Source organism: Lissotriton vulgaris, chromosome 12, assembly GCF_964263255.1.
Source record: "Lissotriton vulgaris chromosome 12, aLisVul1.2, whole genome shotgun sequence".
Lineage (NCBI taxonomy): Eukaryota > Metazoa > Chordata > Amphibia > Caudata > Salamandridae > Lissotriton > Lissotriton vulgaris.
In genome coordinates, this window is record NC_141700.1 from 219,895,050 (window position 1) to 219,914,730 (window position 19,681).

The following is a 19,681-nucleotide window of genomic DNA, read 5'->3' on the forward strand; positions in this document are numbered from 1 at the left end:
AATGTTTTCTCTCAGACCCCTAAGCTTAAAAACAAGTGAAAGGTGAAAAAAGTAGATTTAACATAATATCTACTCAGCAAGTGGTCGACATGTTTCTGCGTATATATGGAATTGATCCTATGCATTCATCAGGACCTAGTTGTTGCTACTGCTGTACATTAACGTGAGAAAAAAGGGAATAAAAGGAAATATATCACCTGTTTGTCAGGTGTAGATTCTCCACCACAATCCAATTTCTGTGGGGATGGCACCTCACCTCACCTGGCTGCAGCTCAGGTAAATAAGGAGCACCGCTCTCTCCGTCGGTGTCTCCCAACGTCCCTCTGGGTTGGGAGACACCGACGGAGAGAGCGGTGCTCCTTATTTACCTGAGCTGCAGCAAGGTAAGGTGAGGCGCCATCCCCACAGAAATTGGATTGTGGTGGAGAATCTACACCTGACAAACAGGTGATATATTTCCTTTTATTCCCTTTTTTCTCACGTTAATGTACAGCAGTAGCAACAACTAGGTTCTGATGAATGCATAGGATCAATTCCATATATATGCAGAAACATGTCGACCACTTGCTGAGTAGATATTATGTTAAATCTACTTTTTTCACCTTTCACTTGTTTTTAAGCTTAGGGGTCTGAGAGAAAACATTAAAAATACCTATTCTACTCAGTTCCACCTAATTTTACTCACTTCACTTACTTTCACTTGCACTGCTTTTTTCAGTTGTAAACATCACACCGACACCATACTGACACCACTCAGTGAAAAAACTAACGTCAGTCTCCTTACTCACACAGTCTCTATCTTCCAACTAGTGTGACTGTCTGCGCACTAACTCCTGGGTAAGGAGAACCCAAATGATGTAACAGTGGTGGTACAGAGAGACAACTGATGGGAAAAATTCCTACCCTGATTGCATGTTGCATGCATGTGTGTTTAAATGGTTTTTATATACAACTGTGTTCAACTCACAATGTACTTTTTGTCGTGTAGCGGTTTTTCTAAGAGAGAAACATGGTTGTGACTCCTGAATACCTTTTGTTGTAATTAGTTCTGTATTTAGGGGCATGTATCCAGTACAGAGTCATTAAAGTAGCCCTTAGACCCTCATTTAAATAGTGTGTGTTTCAGTATTGGTTTAAATAGTCACATTGAGCAATCACATGTTACAGCCTGAATTGCATATAGACATAGAAGAGTTTTGTAGTTTGAACAGACTACAAGCCATTATCCGAGTGTAAAAAAACAATTCATCAAATAAATTACAATTTGGCTGTAGCCTAAAATAATGTTAACGTGTGCTATTTCATAAAAGACCAAACTCCTGTAAAATACATATACAAGTGCATAGAACAAGATATTATTTAAAAACAACAAATTCTTGTTTTCATTGAAAGGCAGCTTATAGAACTTATAAGGTTACTGATGGTGTTATCTTTTTATTTTGTAGTGTTTTTACGATTTTTAATGATTTTTAATGGATGTTTTTATATATCTTTCATCATGTATTGACATCCAAAGGCAGAACAGACCTGTTTGCCAACATCGGAGCCCCGATGTTAAATGTGCCTATTTAATCAGAGTAAAGTGCATCGTGCTTGTGCAAAAGAGCAGGGGGCAGTCATATGTCGGTATAAATACCAGAGGAATCACCAAAAGAGGGGAAAATGATTTTGGGATGACTTATAACGCACAGGAAAGATTTTATATGACTAGGTTCCGACTTAATCTCCTTCACCATTTACTGGCTGTTCCCGCAGGATTCACACGCTCTGTAGAGTTGAAGGGTACCTGCGGCTGCGACACTAGGTCTCCGCAGGATACCCTTCACTTTGTTTTATAATGTCCTTTTTATTCAGAGCCTAGAAGGAAGTTTTTGGTAAGGATCTTGAAAAACAAAAGACTGAGACATGCTAAAGCAGCCCTCCTTTTTTTGCAAAAAGCCTTAGACCCATATACTCTGTTATGTATAATAAGTTTTATTAAGGTGGCCATGAGATTAAGAAACTCCAGGGAAACATCGGCCCACATCATTTTATAGACTGAATCAATGTCTGCATAAGATTCCCAATGATCTATTGCTCGTTTTGCCCATTTTTAGACCTATTTTTATTGCTCTTAGTATGCCATTTTCAAAATGCTTTTTAAACATTGTATGTATGTATTTTCATGCTCTTTAATGGTATCTTTTGAAGTACCGAATAAAGATATTTGATTTGATTTGATTTGACTTGCAACTCAATATAATTATTATTTCGGGATGAACATAACAGTTGTTAATCTCATAGGTATAAATACTCCTTCCAAGTAATACAATTGTGATATAAATAGTTAAAGCATATGCCATATAAATTATAAAAACCATAAAATGGTTAAATGAATGTCAGTGGGTTAGCTGGAGAGACGGCTTCCTTCGGCACTTGCTGTAGCAAGCTGCTTCGGGCAAGTAGGTAGTCGAACTGCACCGAACCACACTGTCCTTTTCAATAGCAAGTGAAGGTATATTTATACCTTGAAGGTGTTTAGGAATGCCAGCTTTGACGCCGAAGCAGCGAGGCAGGGATAGCTGAACGGCGGACCACGGTGATCCACTCCCGCTGGGACGTTGTACCGCTACTATTAACTGGCCGTTGGAATTATTCACAAAAGCCTGAGAATCTTGATTTCATATACCTGATGGAAATTAATTCAACCATCTGTCAAAGAAAGCTCACCACGTCCTGATGATGATCTAGAGTTGTTTAGATCGAAACGCCGTCGACCCATCCAAGGAAACTCCCCTACCCTATTGTATATATGTTTGCGGGAAATACCCTTGTTTGTGACACTTTGTATATAGTTTTATTTTAATCTTTTCACTCAGTCACTATAAGCACTTTGTCATATGTGTGAGCACCTGAAAAAACATTTGTACTATAAAACATAAATAAAGTATTCTAGTTCTATGTTACCCTACAAAACTCTCTCCCAGGATTGATTCTAGTATCATAGTAATACCCTACTCTACCAGGACCTTTTGAGGCCACCAAAAAACATTGTTTTTCCTATAATTGACGTAAAGTCAGGCATATGAACATCATGGATGAACCCCAAGGAATATTTGTTCATGCATAATAATGAGTTCTTGGGGAAATCAATATTCAAGCAAGGGGAAGTCCCTAACACCTTAAGAGTCTGGTTTAACTAGAACTCGTTGTGACGTAGATGAACAGATGGAAGTAGCCATGCCTGTATTTGGGTAGCATGGGCCTTGCCTAAATAAGGGCTGGATTTCTATGCCTAAATAAGGGAAAGCCGAATTGTATCTATATAAGGGCATGAATCAGGAAAATCCATTCGGAATCTAAAACGACATACAACAGCACAGGCAGTCATGCACCAGTCATAGATCTATGCAGGCATTCACACACCCACTCACAAATCAAAGCAGGCACTCTCAGACCCAGATAGGCACTCTCACATCCACTCACAGACCTATGCAGGTATTGACACATCCACTCAGACACCCGCTCACAGACCAATCAGAAACTTGCACACCTACTCACACACCCACTCACACATTCACAAATCCACACAGGCACTCAGCATCTCACACACCCACTCACAGACACACAACCATTCACAGGCCCATTCAGGCATTCATACAACCACAGATATACCCACAGAGGAACTCACACACCCACTCACACCCCAACACAGGTACTCACACACCACTCAGAGACCCACTCGCTGATCCACTAAAAACCCATGCAGACACTCAGACACCCTCTCACAGACCCACTCAAGTACTTATAAACCCAGTGACAAACCCAGAGAGGAACTCATTGACCCACTTACAGACCCACATTGGCAATCACACTCACAGACCTACACAGACACTCACACTCATTAACCACACACTCACACACCTACTCACAGACACACACCTATTACCAGACACACTCAGGCATTTACACTCTCAGTGATATACCCACACAGGAAATTATAAACCCACTCACAGACACGCACACACATGCACAGATCCACACATGTACTCACACAGCCACTCACAGATTCAACCAGGCACTCACACAGCTAATCACAGATTCACAGACACTCACACATATTCACAGACCCGCTCAGGCATTCACATACCCAGTGACATACCCACACAGGAAATCAAACACCCATTCACAGACCCACACAGGCACTCGCACACTTTCCCACACAGACACACACACATTTACAGACCCACTCAGGCATTCACAAACCCAGTGACATACACACACAAAACATCACACACCCACTGTCACATTCTCAGACCCCCCTACACACACATACTCACAGACCCATGAAGGCACTCACAGAGCCACTCACAGACCCACACATACACTCTCACACCCATTCACAGACTTACCTAGGTATTCACACACCCAGTGACATACCTGCACTGGAACTCACAAACCCACTCATAGACTGGCACAGACACTCACACACCCACTCACAGACCCACATAGATACCCACTCACAGGCCCACACAAACTCACAGACCCACTCACACACACTCACAGAACCACCTACTCAGGTATTCACGCACTCAGTGACATACCCACTCACAGACTGACACAGAAACTCAGACACCCATTCACAGACCCATACACTCAGATCCACACAGACATACACACCCATTCACAGACCCATTCAAGCATTCATACACCCAGTGACATACCCAAACAGAAACTTGCATACCCATTCACACACACACCCATTCACAGAACAATACAGATACACAGACCCACCCACACAAACACAAAGACCCACTCACAAACATACACTCACAGACCCACTCACACCCCCACACACAGACCCACCCAGACACTCACACATATACTTACAGCACACAAACACCCATTCACAGACCGACTTAGGCATTAACAAACCCAGTTACATACCCACAAAGGAACTCATAAACCCACTCACAGACCCCCACACACTCAGAGACACACATCCACTCACAGACTCACAAATGCACTCACACATCCACTCATAGACCCACTCAGGCACTTGCACACCCATTCACAGACCCACGCAGGCATTCACACAACCAGTGACATACACGTACAGGAACTCACACACCTACTCTCATACTCACTGACCCGCACAGCCACTCACAGACCCACTCACAGACCCACACTCACAGGTCCACTCTCAGACCCACACAGATATACCCATTCACAGACCCACTCATGCATTCACAAACCCAGTGAGATACCCTCGCAGAAACTCACACACACTCACAGACCCACTCACATACCCATTCAGCCACTAACACACCCACTCCGTCACCCATACAGACAGGCACACACCCACATGAGAGCTAACAATAACTGACACCCTCACAATGCACTGCTTAGGACCTCACATATTACATCACCCATGACATGGTCAGTGTCCCCAGTCATGACATTATTCAGTATGGTGTGTTTTCTAAGAGTTTGAGTGTTAAACATATATACTTAGCTACTAAAAATGTTTAAATAGTATACTAGATGTACAATTAATGAGTGATACTTCTGTTAACTTAGAAAATGTGAGTGGCTGTGTGTAACTGTGTGTGAGTGGGTATCTGAGTGGTTATATAGATATGTGAGTGGCTGTATGGGTGTGTGAGTAGCTGTGTAGGTGAGTGAGTGGCTGTGTGAGTGGCTGTATTGGTGAGTAGGTGTGTTAGTGGCCGTATCAGTGAGTGAATGGGTGACTGTCTGAATGGCTGTATGAGTTAGTGACTGGGTCTGCTGTATGGGTGAGCAAGTAGCTCTTTGAGTGGGAGTTTGGTTAAGTGAGCTGGTGTGTGAGTGGCTGTATTGGAGATGAAGTGTCTCTGTGAATGGCTGTTTGGGTGAGTCGTGGATGTGTGAGTAACTGTATGGATGTGTGAATGGATATACAAGTGGTTGTGTGAGTGTGTGACTGTATGAGTGAATGGCTGTGTTGAGAGGCTGAATGGGTGCGTGAGTGGGTGTATGAGCAGCTGTATAGGTGAATAAGTGGGTGTGTAGTGGTTGTATGGGTGAGTGTGGCTGTGTGAATAGCCATATGGGTGAGTGAGTGGTTGTGTGAGTGGCTGTTTGAGCGAGTTAGTGGCTGTGTGAGTGAGTGGCTCTATGGATGAGTAAGTGAATGTATAAGCACTTGTATGGGTCTGTGAATGGATATGTGACTGGTTGGCTGGGTGTCCGAGGGGGCTTACAAAAGGTTGCATAGGGATATGAGTGGGTGTGTGCTTAGGACCTCACATATTGCATCACTCATGACATGGTCAAAGACATCTCAAATGACATCTCTGATTACACCAAGTGATTGTGAGTGTTTTCTAAGCATTTGGGTTTTACATATATTTATAATAACCTACTACAAAAGTTAGATTATTATATTAGGTGTGCTAGAATTAAATTACTGATACTATTTCTAACATATGTGATCTGAGCAGCTGGGTGGCTGTTTGCATCAGTGTATGAGTGGTGTATTGGTGAGTGGGTTTTGTATGGCTGTTTGAGTGGTTGTATGAGTAGTTGTATAAGTGTGTGAGCAGTTTTGAAGTGGTTGTGTGTGTGGATGGGTGTATCTGTTAGTATGGATGTGTGAGTGGTTATATGGGCTTGTAAGTTGGTGTGTGAGTACTTGCCTGGATGTGTGGGTATCTGCATGCATGTGTGAGTAGTTCTATGGGTTTGTAAGTGGGTGTATGAGTGGTTGTATGGGTGTGATTGGGTATGTATGCATCTGTGTAGGTGAATGAGTGCATGTGTGAATGCCTGTATGGGTGAGTGTCAGTTAGTCATATATCTTTTATTTAGTTTCCATAATTCTTTAGGAACCATAAAAAGTACATTACAATAAACAGTACATAAAATTGGGACGGCTAAACGAATTATACCAAGAGAAGAATTTACATAAAAAGGATACATTTTTGAATTAAAAACAGACGAAGTTATTAGACAGAATATTTGTAAAGTGCGAGTGCATTAAAAGACAAATTAATCATAGTTACACCGATATTTTATACAAGTTTAGAGGAAACCAGCTACACAATTAGCAATACATTCAGAATTGAAATATTGCAAAGCAAGAAAAGCGGGACGACATGTTCTCAAACCCATAGATGACAATAGGGGAATAATCCAGCACTTTCAGGGTAAATCATAAAATCTGCAAAAAAGTGTAACACGGATTGTGGATTGTTCCGAGGTATCATCACATGGGCATTTAACAGTAGATTTTGACCAGTCTTGTTTTTTTCGGAAAAGAAACAATACGGAAGAATATATTAAAATGGAACCGAGTCAGGAGATATTTTTCATATGCATTCAGATGGTATTTCAGGTAAGGTTGGATGCCTAAGGAAGATTGAACACTTAGGATCTGGAAATTAGAGTTTTTGGTGATTTTCTGAGATATACGAAGTTCCCTCAAATGTGATAAGCATAAGATTTTTTAGATTTTTCCTTGACAAGCTTAGTAGGGTTGAGGGCTCAGAGAAATACGTAGTCATATTTATATCCTTAATAAAGTTACTCACATAGGCCAGCCTGGGGATTTTTTTCCAATTGGCCAGGCCCAAGCAATCCAAAATGAGTGAGCGGGTCAAGTTACACTTCTCCGTGGTCCAAACTCGGTGCCATAAGAGAATGGGCTGGATTTTAATGTTGTCCGTAATATAATCCATTCCCAATTCAATGTGGCTACCGTAGGTTGGAGCACTTTTTGGGATTGCCAACGTATACCTTATAAAGTAATTCTCCACCACCTGTAATGTTTCTACGGCAGCATGGCCCCACACCCCCGCGCCATATACTGCCACACTGTGGCATGTGGCATAATATATTTTTTAAAGTTTTTCGGGGGGAGGCTTACCAAGTTTACACGCGAAAGTAGTCAGGGCAGTTGTTGCACGTAGAAACATTAATTTCCTACTGCACATGGCCTGCTTGCAGGACATTTTACTATCAAATAAGATACCTAGATAGGGGTACATAGTGGTACATTCCAGCTTTTTTTTGTGATAAAGATCGGTTTAGGCTTCTTTACCCGCTTTCCAATTTGCATTACTAAGGTCATTTTAATATTGACCGTTAGGTCCAAGGATGACATAAACTTGCAGTAATTATTGAGAAGGAGCTGCAGCTGATTTGGAGTTCTTGTCATAATCACAGAATCATTGGCATACAGTAATGCTGGAATAGGGCGGTGATCAATTGTTGGTAGGTCCTGGCTCCCTTCCAACATGGCCAACTCAAGGCCATTGGTGTAAAGATTAAAAAGGAAGGGAGCCAGGACACAGCCCTGTCTGACTCCCCTGGTGACGGCGAAAAATGGAGTAAGTTCGCTGTTCACCCCGCATCTCACTCTTGCCGAGGCGTCAGAATAGAGTTCTCGTAAAAATGTGACCAGGGGCGGGTCAGGGCGGGTCAACACCCAATTCGGCAAGAGTCAGCGAGAGTTTGGAATGGGACACGCAATCGAACGCTGCAGACAAGTCTACATACACTAGATGCAGATTGGGTGAGTGACTGCATGTGTAAGTGACTGTATGGGTGTATGACTAGGTGTGTGAGTGGTTGTATGAGTGAATGGGTACCTCTGTGGCTGTATGGATGATTGAGAGGGTGTGTGAGTAGTTGTAAGAGTCTATGAATGTGTATGTGAGTGCTTATGTGGACAAATGAATGGTTGTATGAGGGACTGCATGGTGTATAAGTGGATGTGGTACACTGTGTAGTTATAGTTAGGACTGGGTTTTATCTTTGGCTAGCCAAAAACTTTGGCTCCACTTGCCAAATCTTCACGTCTCTGTGTAATAGGACTAAAAAAGCAATAAGGAGGCAGTGTTCCCCCTGGGCTTTGTGGGGAGAGAATCCCTGGAGTTATAATGAAAGTAATATATTTTTGTGCACCATGGTACAGCAGGACTACTGTGGCACCAAGAAGTACAGAAGTAATGCAGCAAAAATAAAATAGTTGGGGGCCTTGTTTTGCATGACCATGGGGTATATAAACACAGAGAATACATTGCAGGTTATTGCATTTTACAGTCCAATATTAAGATGACATCGTAACCTACCAGTCCAAAAGAAAAGTGATTTATAAATCTCACTAGAACCCCAAGATAGCAAGGTATAATCTTTATATTACATGTTAAATTTGATGTATATAACTTGAAAAAACAGTTTGTTTCAGATTGCTGCTCAGAAAGGGCACTGATTTGAAGTAGAATGCTTAAACTTTGTTTATTGTTCTTGAATAAAAGTGTAATTAAACAATGAGTAATGGTGCGTGTTATTAGATTTGGCTATTCTGTGGGTGCAGCATTTAAAATATGATTTTGATTCACTGCATCTGCCATATAATTTGCCACCTGATTTGCAACTTTTCGAGTTTTCCCCCAAAAAAGTTGTTTCTATATAAAATGGAGAAAAAGAACATTAAGAGAATGTGCCACATAATTTTTATTTTTAGCAGGATGTAGATAACTATCCTGCATAATTTGTCCTCGAAACCTCATAACCAAGTAGTATTGAAAATAATAAAGTGAGCAGAGGGGTTTGGGTCTGACATGATGATGAAAGTCTTATTTTACAGGAAACCGTGAAATATTTTATATGTTTAATGGTTTACCTGTGAAATATGGGTTTTTATACCACTGCACTTTGTACCCCTGACCAAGGCTGTTCATGGCTAAATATATTTCCTGAAAAACACAAAGATTAATGTAATGTTATAGTTTAGTGACTTTCTGTGGGTTTTCTCCATTCAATGTTGTCATTGACTAATTTACCTGTTATAGTTAGAAGCACTAACTACAACTTGCTTGAGCCCCGTCATGCACTGCTTATGACCTTACATATGACATCACTGAAGACATGCTCTATGACATCATTAATGACCTCACTGATGGCATCATCCAAACTTTGTTTTCCAGCATATTGCTCTATAAATAACTATGGCATAGAGGCCCGACAGTAAGTACAAAAAAACTCAGTAGAAGATCAGCCATCATTACTGCCATCACAGATACAATTCCCTTAGGTATAGAAAGCATGCATCATGTACAACATTGACCCTTTTACATACACTTTACAGCTAGCATAGTTCACACTAACAATCAACCACAGATATATAGGAAACCCTCATTGAGTACGATGTTGAATCTGTATACAAATGTTCACAGAAAACCAAGTTCTTTAAAATAGTGAATGTCAGTTCCAAAACAAATGCCCTACTACAGACAGCGTTTATCGGTATCAAGCCCCCAGAAATTCACCAAGCCTCCATTGAGAAATGAAGTTGATATCAGTGGAGAACTGGGTAATGTAAACAGTGCTTACTCCAGGGAGAATGTTTACTCCATACAACACTGTTTGCAAACAATGAACCTTGTATGAGGACTACTCCACAGAGTATTAACACATATCTACTAGGAACAATGTACATGCTATGCAACACAGTCTTCTATGTTATGTAGAAATTGTCATGCTGACACAACTCTGTCTAATCACTCAAAGCAGCTTACTAAAGTTAATATCTACCACACAGAATCGCAGAAACAGAAACAAAAAACCTGTGTGGGACATAATGAGCACAAGTCTAATGTCACCTGTACACAGAGTTACTCTTGCATACTAAGATTTATAGCTAGTTCAATACCTCTACGCTTCTATGGTGCAAGAAGGAACACATGTTTTGTAAACACACCCATTAGCTGGACCCAGGCTCTACAAAAGTGGGTAGACAAGTAATGTGGTACCTTTTTGCCACTATGTAAAGTACAAAACAAACTAGCACACTCACTGGATGATCTCCACTGAGACCCCTTTCTTGAATGATGGGTGTTCAAAGTAGCGTGTGAGAAGGGACCTGTCTGTCCACTGAGATCGCTCTCTTGGATGACGGGTGTGTGTAGTATGGTGTGGAACGAGACAAGTCTCTCCACTGACACCTCTGTCTGTGCTAATGGCTGTGTATAATGGGTGTAGGGAGGGACTGGCCTGTCCACTGAGACCTCTCTCCTGGATGACGGGTGTCTTTTTTGAGAAGGTTATGTGAAGATTCATAAAATGGGATCAAAGTTATCAAACCGGAGAGAGCGCGCGACGCGGCAAGCAAGATGGCCGCTCCTACCTGAGCTCCGCGATCTGGGGCGGCGCTTCATCGCGAAGGATCTGTTTCCAGTCAGCGTTTTCCTTCATTAACGGTGAAATATGGAATCGGAATTGCCCCTCCACACATGGGTATGCTTTTCCATGACTAAAACGCGTTCTTTCTTGTAGAAACGCGTAAAAAAGCTCTCCCTTCGATTGCGGCCGCCATTTTGTTTTTTTTCACTCGTTTTTTTTTCTTTAAGTGATTTTTCCTTTCTTCAAGAAGAATATGTTCCTCCAATCAATTTTGAATTTTAACCATTGCTGCAGCCTTAACATGTTTATCCTTAATGACTGACTTTTGGCTGTTTCCTGGAGCCCTTTTTACTTCAGCGTCACTCCCTCTTATGTGTGTCACTGGTCTCAGAGGTACCTACCTTGATTTACAGACCTGCGCCTTCACTCCTTCGCAGTCTGCTACACCTTTTGACTCCTTATCTTCTTTTTTTTGTGTGTGCGTATTTTTCTTCTGCTGCAGTGGCTTTTTGGGTCAGTTTATTGTCTAAGCATTCAGCTGGTTTGCTTTCTCTTTGCTTCTGCATTGGTCCTCTCAGTGTTTGCAAACATGGATCATGCACACAACTCAAAGGCTTCACCCAATACTCCGGCTACACGCAAAGACCCTGCTTCCACTGGTAAGCGCCTCAAAAAGGACCGTCCTTCTCCCTCTAAGTCTCCACTTCCTGTGACTCTTGAAGATATAATGGAAGAGTTATGCCTCATACGCCCCTTTATGGCGGATACTACTACTACTTTACAGAGACTTGATGAAAAATGGTCCAACCTGGACAATAGGGTATCGATGGTTGAACAACGACTCAGTGATGCCCAAGATGTTGCTACCAAGGTTGCTAGTCTCACTAAGGAGGTTGAATTGCTTAAAAAACCCACTGTGGATTTGGAAAATCATAATCGGCGCAACAACCTGTGCATTTACGGTATTCCGGAGAATTCGGAGGGGTCAGACATCATCCAATTTCTAAAGGCGCAAGTCTTACCTATCATCGGTCTTCCTAAGCACCTTGATGTGAATATCCAAAGGGCGCATTGTCTTGGACCGAAAAATTCTTCCGCCCCCTCTAAACCTAGAGGCATCATCGCTTATTTTCTTCTCTACTCTGACCTTATGAATATTCTTCACTCTGTCAAACAGCACAAGCAGTTACTATGGTCTGGTCACAAACTTTTTTTCACTCAAGATGTTTCAAAGCTGACTGCTGCGCGTCGCAAGGAATTTTTGGACCTACAACCCACGCTTTGATCCATGAACGCCAGATATGGTCTCATCCATCCTTGTGTTTTCAAAGTTACTTATAAAGAAAGAACATTCAGCTTCGATGACCCAGCGGACCTTCGGAAGTTCATCAACACCCATAAGGACGACTCCATGGAACACAGCAGTTCTTAATGTTTCTCTGTTATTGTTTGTTTTTTAATAATTTTTAGTTTTACTGTTCCTCATTGTAATTTGTTCTTGTTTTTCTTGCCTTGTTTTTCAGGTCTTCTTTCCAATTGTCTCGGCTCCGTCTTCCCCTCATTGTATGTTATGTACATCTTAGTACGCTACCTTCTTTTCTCATTTGTCTGGTAAGTTTCCTTCACTTGTTTTATATTGTCATGTCTGGCCTCCAGATACATTTGTACTTTCTCTTTTCCCTTCTTGTGTTCTATATTTTTTTGACCATGCATTTGACTTTTCCTTTCATTGTGTAGCCATCTTTCCTTTGCTGCTCCCTCTCTCACTTTACTGTTCTACATACTCTTGCCTGGTATGGCTGAAGCCTTTTGTTTTTTTGCCATCTTTTTTTTTTCTTCACCCTATCTCAGGGGAGTTTTAATCTCCCACCCCTTTCTCTGTCTCTCTCCCTTCTCTCTCTTTTCTTCTTTTTTCTTCTGGCATTCTTTATTTACTTCTGCATACTTCTTTCTACTTCTCCTCGCCTTTCATGCTTAATTTCTCCTTCATTCTTTCAATTTTCTTCATGTTTTATCCACTCTAATTGTATATATCGTGGTACTGATGTATTTAATTTTTTCTTTTTCAGGGTCTTTTCTTTTCCTATTTCTCAACAGTCTCTCTTTCCTCTCCTAAGCTGCTTTATTCCCTGTTTGGGCTTATCTCATTTCCCCCTATTTGTTTTCTATCTCTGTACTTATTTCTTTCTCTCTTTCTTAAATGAAAGGTCTTCGTGTAATATCCTGGAATGTTAAAGGTCTTGGTAACCCGGTTAAAAAATAACGGGTTTTATCTCATTTAGCAAGATTGAAATGCCAAGTTGCTCTGGTACAAGAAACTCACCTTTCCCAAAAAGACCTTTCCTCTCTACGTAAGCAATGGGTGGGTGATGTATTCTGTTTGTCTTCTGTTAATAATAAGAATGGTGTTCTCATTTTGTTCCACAAGTCATTATCAATTCAGCTTAAAAATGAAATTTCAGATTCCAATGGCAGATGGTTGTATTTAGATGTTACTGTTAATAACTCTGATTTATCCTTCTGTAATGTTTATGGTCCTAATGGTATTGATCTCACTTTTTGGAATGATTTCTCTAGTCTTCTATCATCTCACACCAGTGTTGATTTAATTGTTGGAGGTGATTGCAAACAGTTAATGGATCCTTTCTTGGACCGTAAATCTCAGACCAGATATATTCCTAACAAAATGCAAAAGTCCTTTTACAAAGCAATTTCTTCTAGAGGTTTAATTGATTCCTGGAGATTGTCCCACCCAGATACTCTGGAATTTTCCTTTTTTTCCCCTGTCCATGCATCACACTCCCGGATTGATTATATTTTCCTCACTCAACATACTTTTCAATTTATGACCAATGTTGAAATTGGTTCCATCCTTATTTCTGATCACGCCCCTGTTATTCTTGACATTGATCTGCCTTCACCTACTTCTAATTCCCGTCGCTGGCGTTTCAATAACTCTCTTCTTTTGGACCCTCAATTTATTGATCAATTTACTCTTTTTATGGATGATTTCTTTCACAATAATCTTACCTCCACCTCCCAGTTCCATTTTGTTTGGGATGCTATTAAACTTCAGCCAGAGGCTTCATTATTGACTTTGTTTCTCGTAAAAAGAAACTGGCCCTTTTCAAATCTTCCCAAATTCTTAAACAGATCAAAGATTTGGGGCATAATTTTTACACATCAAATTCTGATGCCCTAGCCCCCTTATTACAGCAAAACTTCAATTTAATATGTTCTCTTGTGAAGCACTCAATAAGCACTGTCAATAAGCACTGTCTATCATATATGTTTCAGGACTCTGGTTTTGAATGGAATCCAAAGAGTATTAAATGCTTGGGTGTTTTATATGCTAGTTCTATTAAAGATACAAATAAAATTAACCATAAAGATATACTTTCCAAGCTCTCTACTCTTGTGGAGCGCTGGTCACCCCTATTTTTATCCTGGTGGGGTAGACTGTCAACCATCAAAATGATGCTTCTCCCCATTATCAATTTCTATGTCTCAATGCTGCCTATCTCCCTCCCCGCTTATTTTTTCACACTTATTAATCGCACCCTTGTTCGCTTCCTCTGGAATAACCGTAAATCCAGGATATCCTTGTCTCGCCTTCAGCTTCCTAAACATCTGGGTGGAGTAAATTTTCCCAACCTTGTCCGTTTCCATTCTTCCTTCACTTTAAAATAAATCTGGCCATTCCTATCCGATTCACTCTCTCTCCCTGTCACTGCATGGAGTGCCTTGGAACTATCACAACTTTCCCCTTTCCCTTTCCTGGCTGCTACTCATCTATCTCAACCTCCTAAACGCTTCCTTTCACCCACCTTCAAACTCTCCAGGGCGCTCTCACTCTCACTGTTCCGCTCCTCTTTTTCTCTGGCTCACTTACACTCCCTCGCACCGTTATGGTACACTTCCCTTAAGATTAATAATAAAGCTCTCTTTTGGAAGGAATAGATTGACAAAGGCATTATGTTGGCTGATAAGCTCTTTATTAACGGTTCCTTAATGGATTTTTCACTTATTCGCACATCCTTTCAATTATCCAACAAATATTCATCACTGTTCCCTAACTTTAAATTAGCTTTCTCTACCCTCATCTCTTATCACAATTCATTATCTGACACTGTTCCATCAGACACTATTCCTTTTTTAAAAAAATCTTTTTATTGACAGATTTTTAGATATATTTCCGCCCTCTGGAGCCCAGAGGGGGCGAGGAACAAATGAAAGTATATATAAACAAAAAGACAATGATACATAATCATAAAGGATGCCCAACATATGACACGTTATAACCTAAAAAGAAAAATCCTTCTTCATATCTAAATATTTACAACAACCAGTCTTAAGGGAATGAAGTCACTTTCCTTATGCTTACATATTGATACCAATTATACACAATATATACATTATATACAAATTATATACATTATATATACAATTCACACTTCTTCCTTCCATTTCGTTATTGGCTCCCATATTTCCAATCCTAGTTTCCTTGCATTTTTCCCTCTCCTTGAGTAGATCGCTCTTTCTAAATTATATATACTCAACAGCCTAGCTAACCATTGCTGGAATGATGGTGCCAATTGATCTAACCATGCTGAAGCGATACATAGTCTATAAACTGCCATGGCAACAAAGATAAAGTAGTTTCCTGCCTCACTTTCGTTGCTCACGTCTACCCCTAGCAGAATAGTTGCAGATGTTAAGTTAGTAGATAGTTTTAATGCCCTTTGTAAGAACAATTCTATTTCCTTCAGTATTGTCGCTAAGCATGGACATGTTGCGAATATATGGATAGCATCTGCGTCTAAACTCGTGCACCTAGGGCAGTTTATTCCGGTAGTCGCCCCCCATTGTGCTAGCTTCGCCGGGGTGTAGTATAGCCAATACATGGTCTTATAGTGCTGGGCCTGTAAAGACGCAGAGCATAAAATATTCTTCCCTAATTCTAGTGATATATTAAAACATTCCTGTTCTATGCCCAGCTTCGCCGACCAAATTTCCCCCCACTTAACCATATCATCTGGTCTTGAATCATTTAGCTCAGCATAAAACCTTTTAATTGTGCAATCTCCTCCAGTATGTATTATCTCTAGTATGTTGTTTTTCTCAAATCCTCTTAATCCCCCCCTTTTATTTTGTAGGAAGCTTCTTACTTGTAAATATTTGAAGAAGTGTCTTGTTGACAAATTAAATTCTGTCTGTAAACTTACAAATTGTTTCACCCCTTGTGGCACCATAAAATCCCCCAATTTTATTATCCCTTTTCGATGCCACTCTGTATATACTAAATCAGAGAATATATCTCCCGGAAATAGCGTGTTCTCATATATCCTCGTATATCTATTAAACTTCCCCAGTCCAAATTTCTTCGTGAAAGCCTTCCATAAATTATATGCACCCAAAATAGTCTTGAAACGTGTTCTTTTAAAGTAAGCTGTATCAAAATTTTTCAAAAAAAATATTTTTAACTTTTTCTCCCATCAGTATGCCATATATCGCTAGTGATCCCAAATGGTCTTCTCCTTCCACTTCTGCTCCACCTATTAATCCTACCATATATTGCAGGGCTGCGGCCCAGTAATAGAGCTTTAGGGCCGGTAATGCCCATCCTCCTCTTTCCCGTGGAAGGGCCATGAATCTTGCTGCTCTCCTAGTTTTACCTTTGGACCAGATAAATTTATTAATCATACGTTCAATCCTTTTAAACCACAAGTTATCAAACCATAGGGGAATTGTCCGGAAAAGGTATAAAAATTTCGGCATTATTAACATTTTTACGATGTTCACTCTACCGACCAGTGTAAGATGGAGATTGTTCAATCTGTCTAATTCTCCCCCTACTTTTCGTACAATTGGATCGATATTTAATTCTACTATCTTTTCTAAGTCTGAGGTTATAGTTATACCCAGATAGGTTCCTGTCTGCACCACCCGTAAATCCTGACATATAGCTTTATTATTTTTTATAATTTGTGTTTTTCCAGTATTCAAAGAATACCCAGACACCTTCCCGAATTCTTTTGCCTCCTGTTCCACATATCTTATAGCCTCTGTGGGTAATGGTGTTATAACCGCCACGTCATCAGCATAAGCCAAGATCTTACAGTCCCCCCTAAGTGTGGGGATTGGGGGAATATTCATGTTTGCCTCCAATCTCTGAATTAACGGATCTAAATATACTGCAAACAGTAGCGGGGAGCATGGACAACCCTGCCTGGTACCCCTATTTATTTTTACTTTTTCCGTTGATCCCGCATTAATTCTGATTGTGGCAACTGGATCTCTATACAATGTCTTTATCGCTGTCAGAAAGCCATTTCCAAACCCCATTTTTCCCAGAACACTCCACAAATATAACCATGATACACGATCAAATGCTTTTTCAGCATCCAATAGTAATACCGCAAATGGATCCCCGCTAGCCTCAGTTTTGTCCATAAGAGTAATTAGCTTCCATACGTGATGCGTGGTCCCCCGTCCCGGTATAAAACCATGTTGGGTGGTAGTAACTAGAGGTGTTATTACACTGGCGAATCTTATCGCCAGTGCCTTTGAGTATACCTTTGTATCTGTATTCATAAGAGTGATTGGTCTATATGACCCAGGATCTGTTGGTACCTTTCCTTTCTTAAGGATAACGACAATTTCAGCCCCAGACCAGGTGTTTGGTATTGAGCATCCCTTCTGTGCCTGTTTCATAATATAAAGCATATCTCCTCCTAGCTCCTCCCAGAACACCTTATAGAACTCTAACGGGATCTTATCAGGACCGGCCGCTTTTCCCGAAGGTAGGCTCTTCAGAGCTACTTTTATTTCCTCTATATCTAATGGGTTATCGATCCTCTGTTTCTCTATTTCATCTAACTGACTCCCTTCATAATGGTTCAAATATTCCATTATATCTTCAGGATCTTTTATATCACTTTCAAGATATAGGTTCGTATAAACCATCAGACACTATTCCATTAGATTTTGCCACCCTACACAAAGCTGCCACTATTAATAAGATCCTTTCTCGCTCCATCCCTGACCGTCCTAAATTCAAATCCAAACTTGCTTGGGAAAAGGATCTTGCACAGGAATTTTCCCCTCCTATCTGGGAATCCATCTGGTCTAAAATTCACATTGTTTCTCATTCAGCTAGCACTACTCAGACTCTTTTTTTCTTTTATAACCGACTATTCCTTACCCCTTCTGACCTCTTCAAGTTTAAGACCTTAGATTCTAGTCAGTGTTGGTCTTGTCCTCATCCTGATAGCGATTTATTTCATATGTTTTTCGAATGCCCCTTCGTTATTTCCCTTTGGCGACATATTTGGTGCAAGCTGAATGACATTTTAAGCTCTAATCACACTTTTGATATTGTTCATATTTTTCTAGGTGGTTCTTCCCCTATTTGGAATGTTTCTAATACTGTTCGTAAATGTATTGATCTGTTCATAGCTATTTCTTTGCAGATTATTACCACAAATCGGAAAGATACTTCAAAGATATCTTTTACCGCATGGTGGAATCTGTTATGTCACCATCACAGACTCGATCGTGCTCATGCTTCAACTACTTCTCTTTTGATTAAAAGAGATTTGTTATGGTTACCTTTAACCGATTTTCTTTCCAGACGTGTATCACAATATGCCTTAATTTTCTCTTTTTCTTCTCCCTTCTCCCCTCTCCTTTCTTCTTTTCTTTTCCTCTCTTTCCCTCTTTTTTTCTTTTCTACTTCACAAAATTTTTAAAAAAGAAATTTTCTCTGAGTATACACATTAGATTTTCCCTTTTTGGGATTTCTGTTCCTCCTCATAATTCTCAATTATTTTGTATTTTACCATTCCTCCAATTTTCCTTTATCTTGAATTGTGATGCTTTACTAATGTTTTACTTGGCATATTTATTCAATAAAGCTTTCTGAACTTAAAAAAAGTTATCAAACCAAAAAACTCACCATCTATTGAAAAGCAGACCTAACTATAACTGCCTATAGGTGGGAAACGCTACATATATAGATATAGATATTGAGGCTCCCCCCGTGGGCCCAGGAAAAAAAAGCAGCAAGAGGCAAAACAAACGTGAGAAACAAGCAGATAGAGGCAGAAAAAAGGTCAGCAATGAGCCGAAAGAGGCAATATAAAGTAAAAAACTGGGAGAAAGAAGCTGAATAATGGTCCCAAACTAACAGAAGGAAGCAGAATAAAGGTTAGCAATATGCAAAAAGAGGCAAGATAAAGGTGAGAAACAAGCAGAAAGAGGCAGAATACAGGTCAGAAACTAGCAGGAAGAGGCAGAATAAAGGTCAGCAACAAGCAGAAAGAGACAGAATAAAGGTGAGAAACAAGCAGAAAAGGCAAAATAAAGGTCAGCAACGAACAGAAAGAGGCAAAATAAAGGTCAGCAACGAACAGAAAGAGCCAAAATAAAGGTTGGCAATGAGAAGAAAGAGGCAATTAGAGGTGATAAATGAGGAGAAAGAGGCAACATGAAGGTTGGAAACGAGAAGAAAGAGGCAGAATAAAGGTCAGAA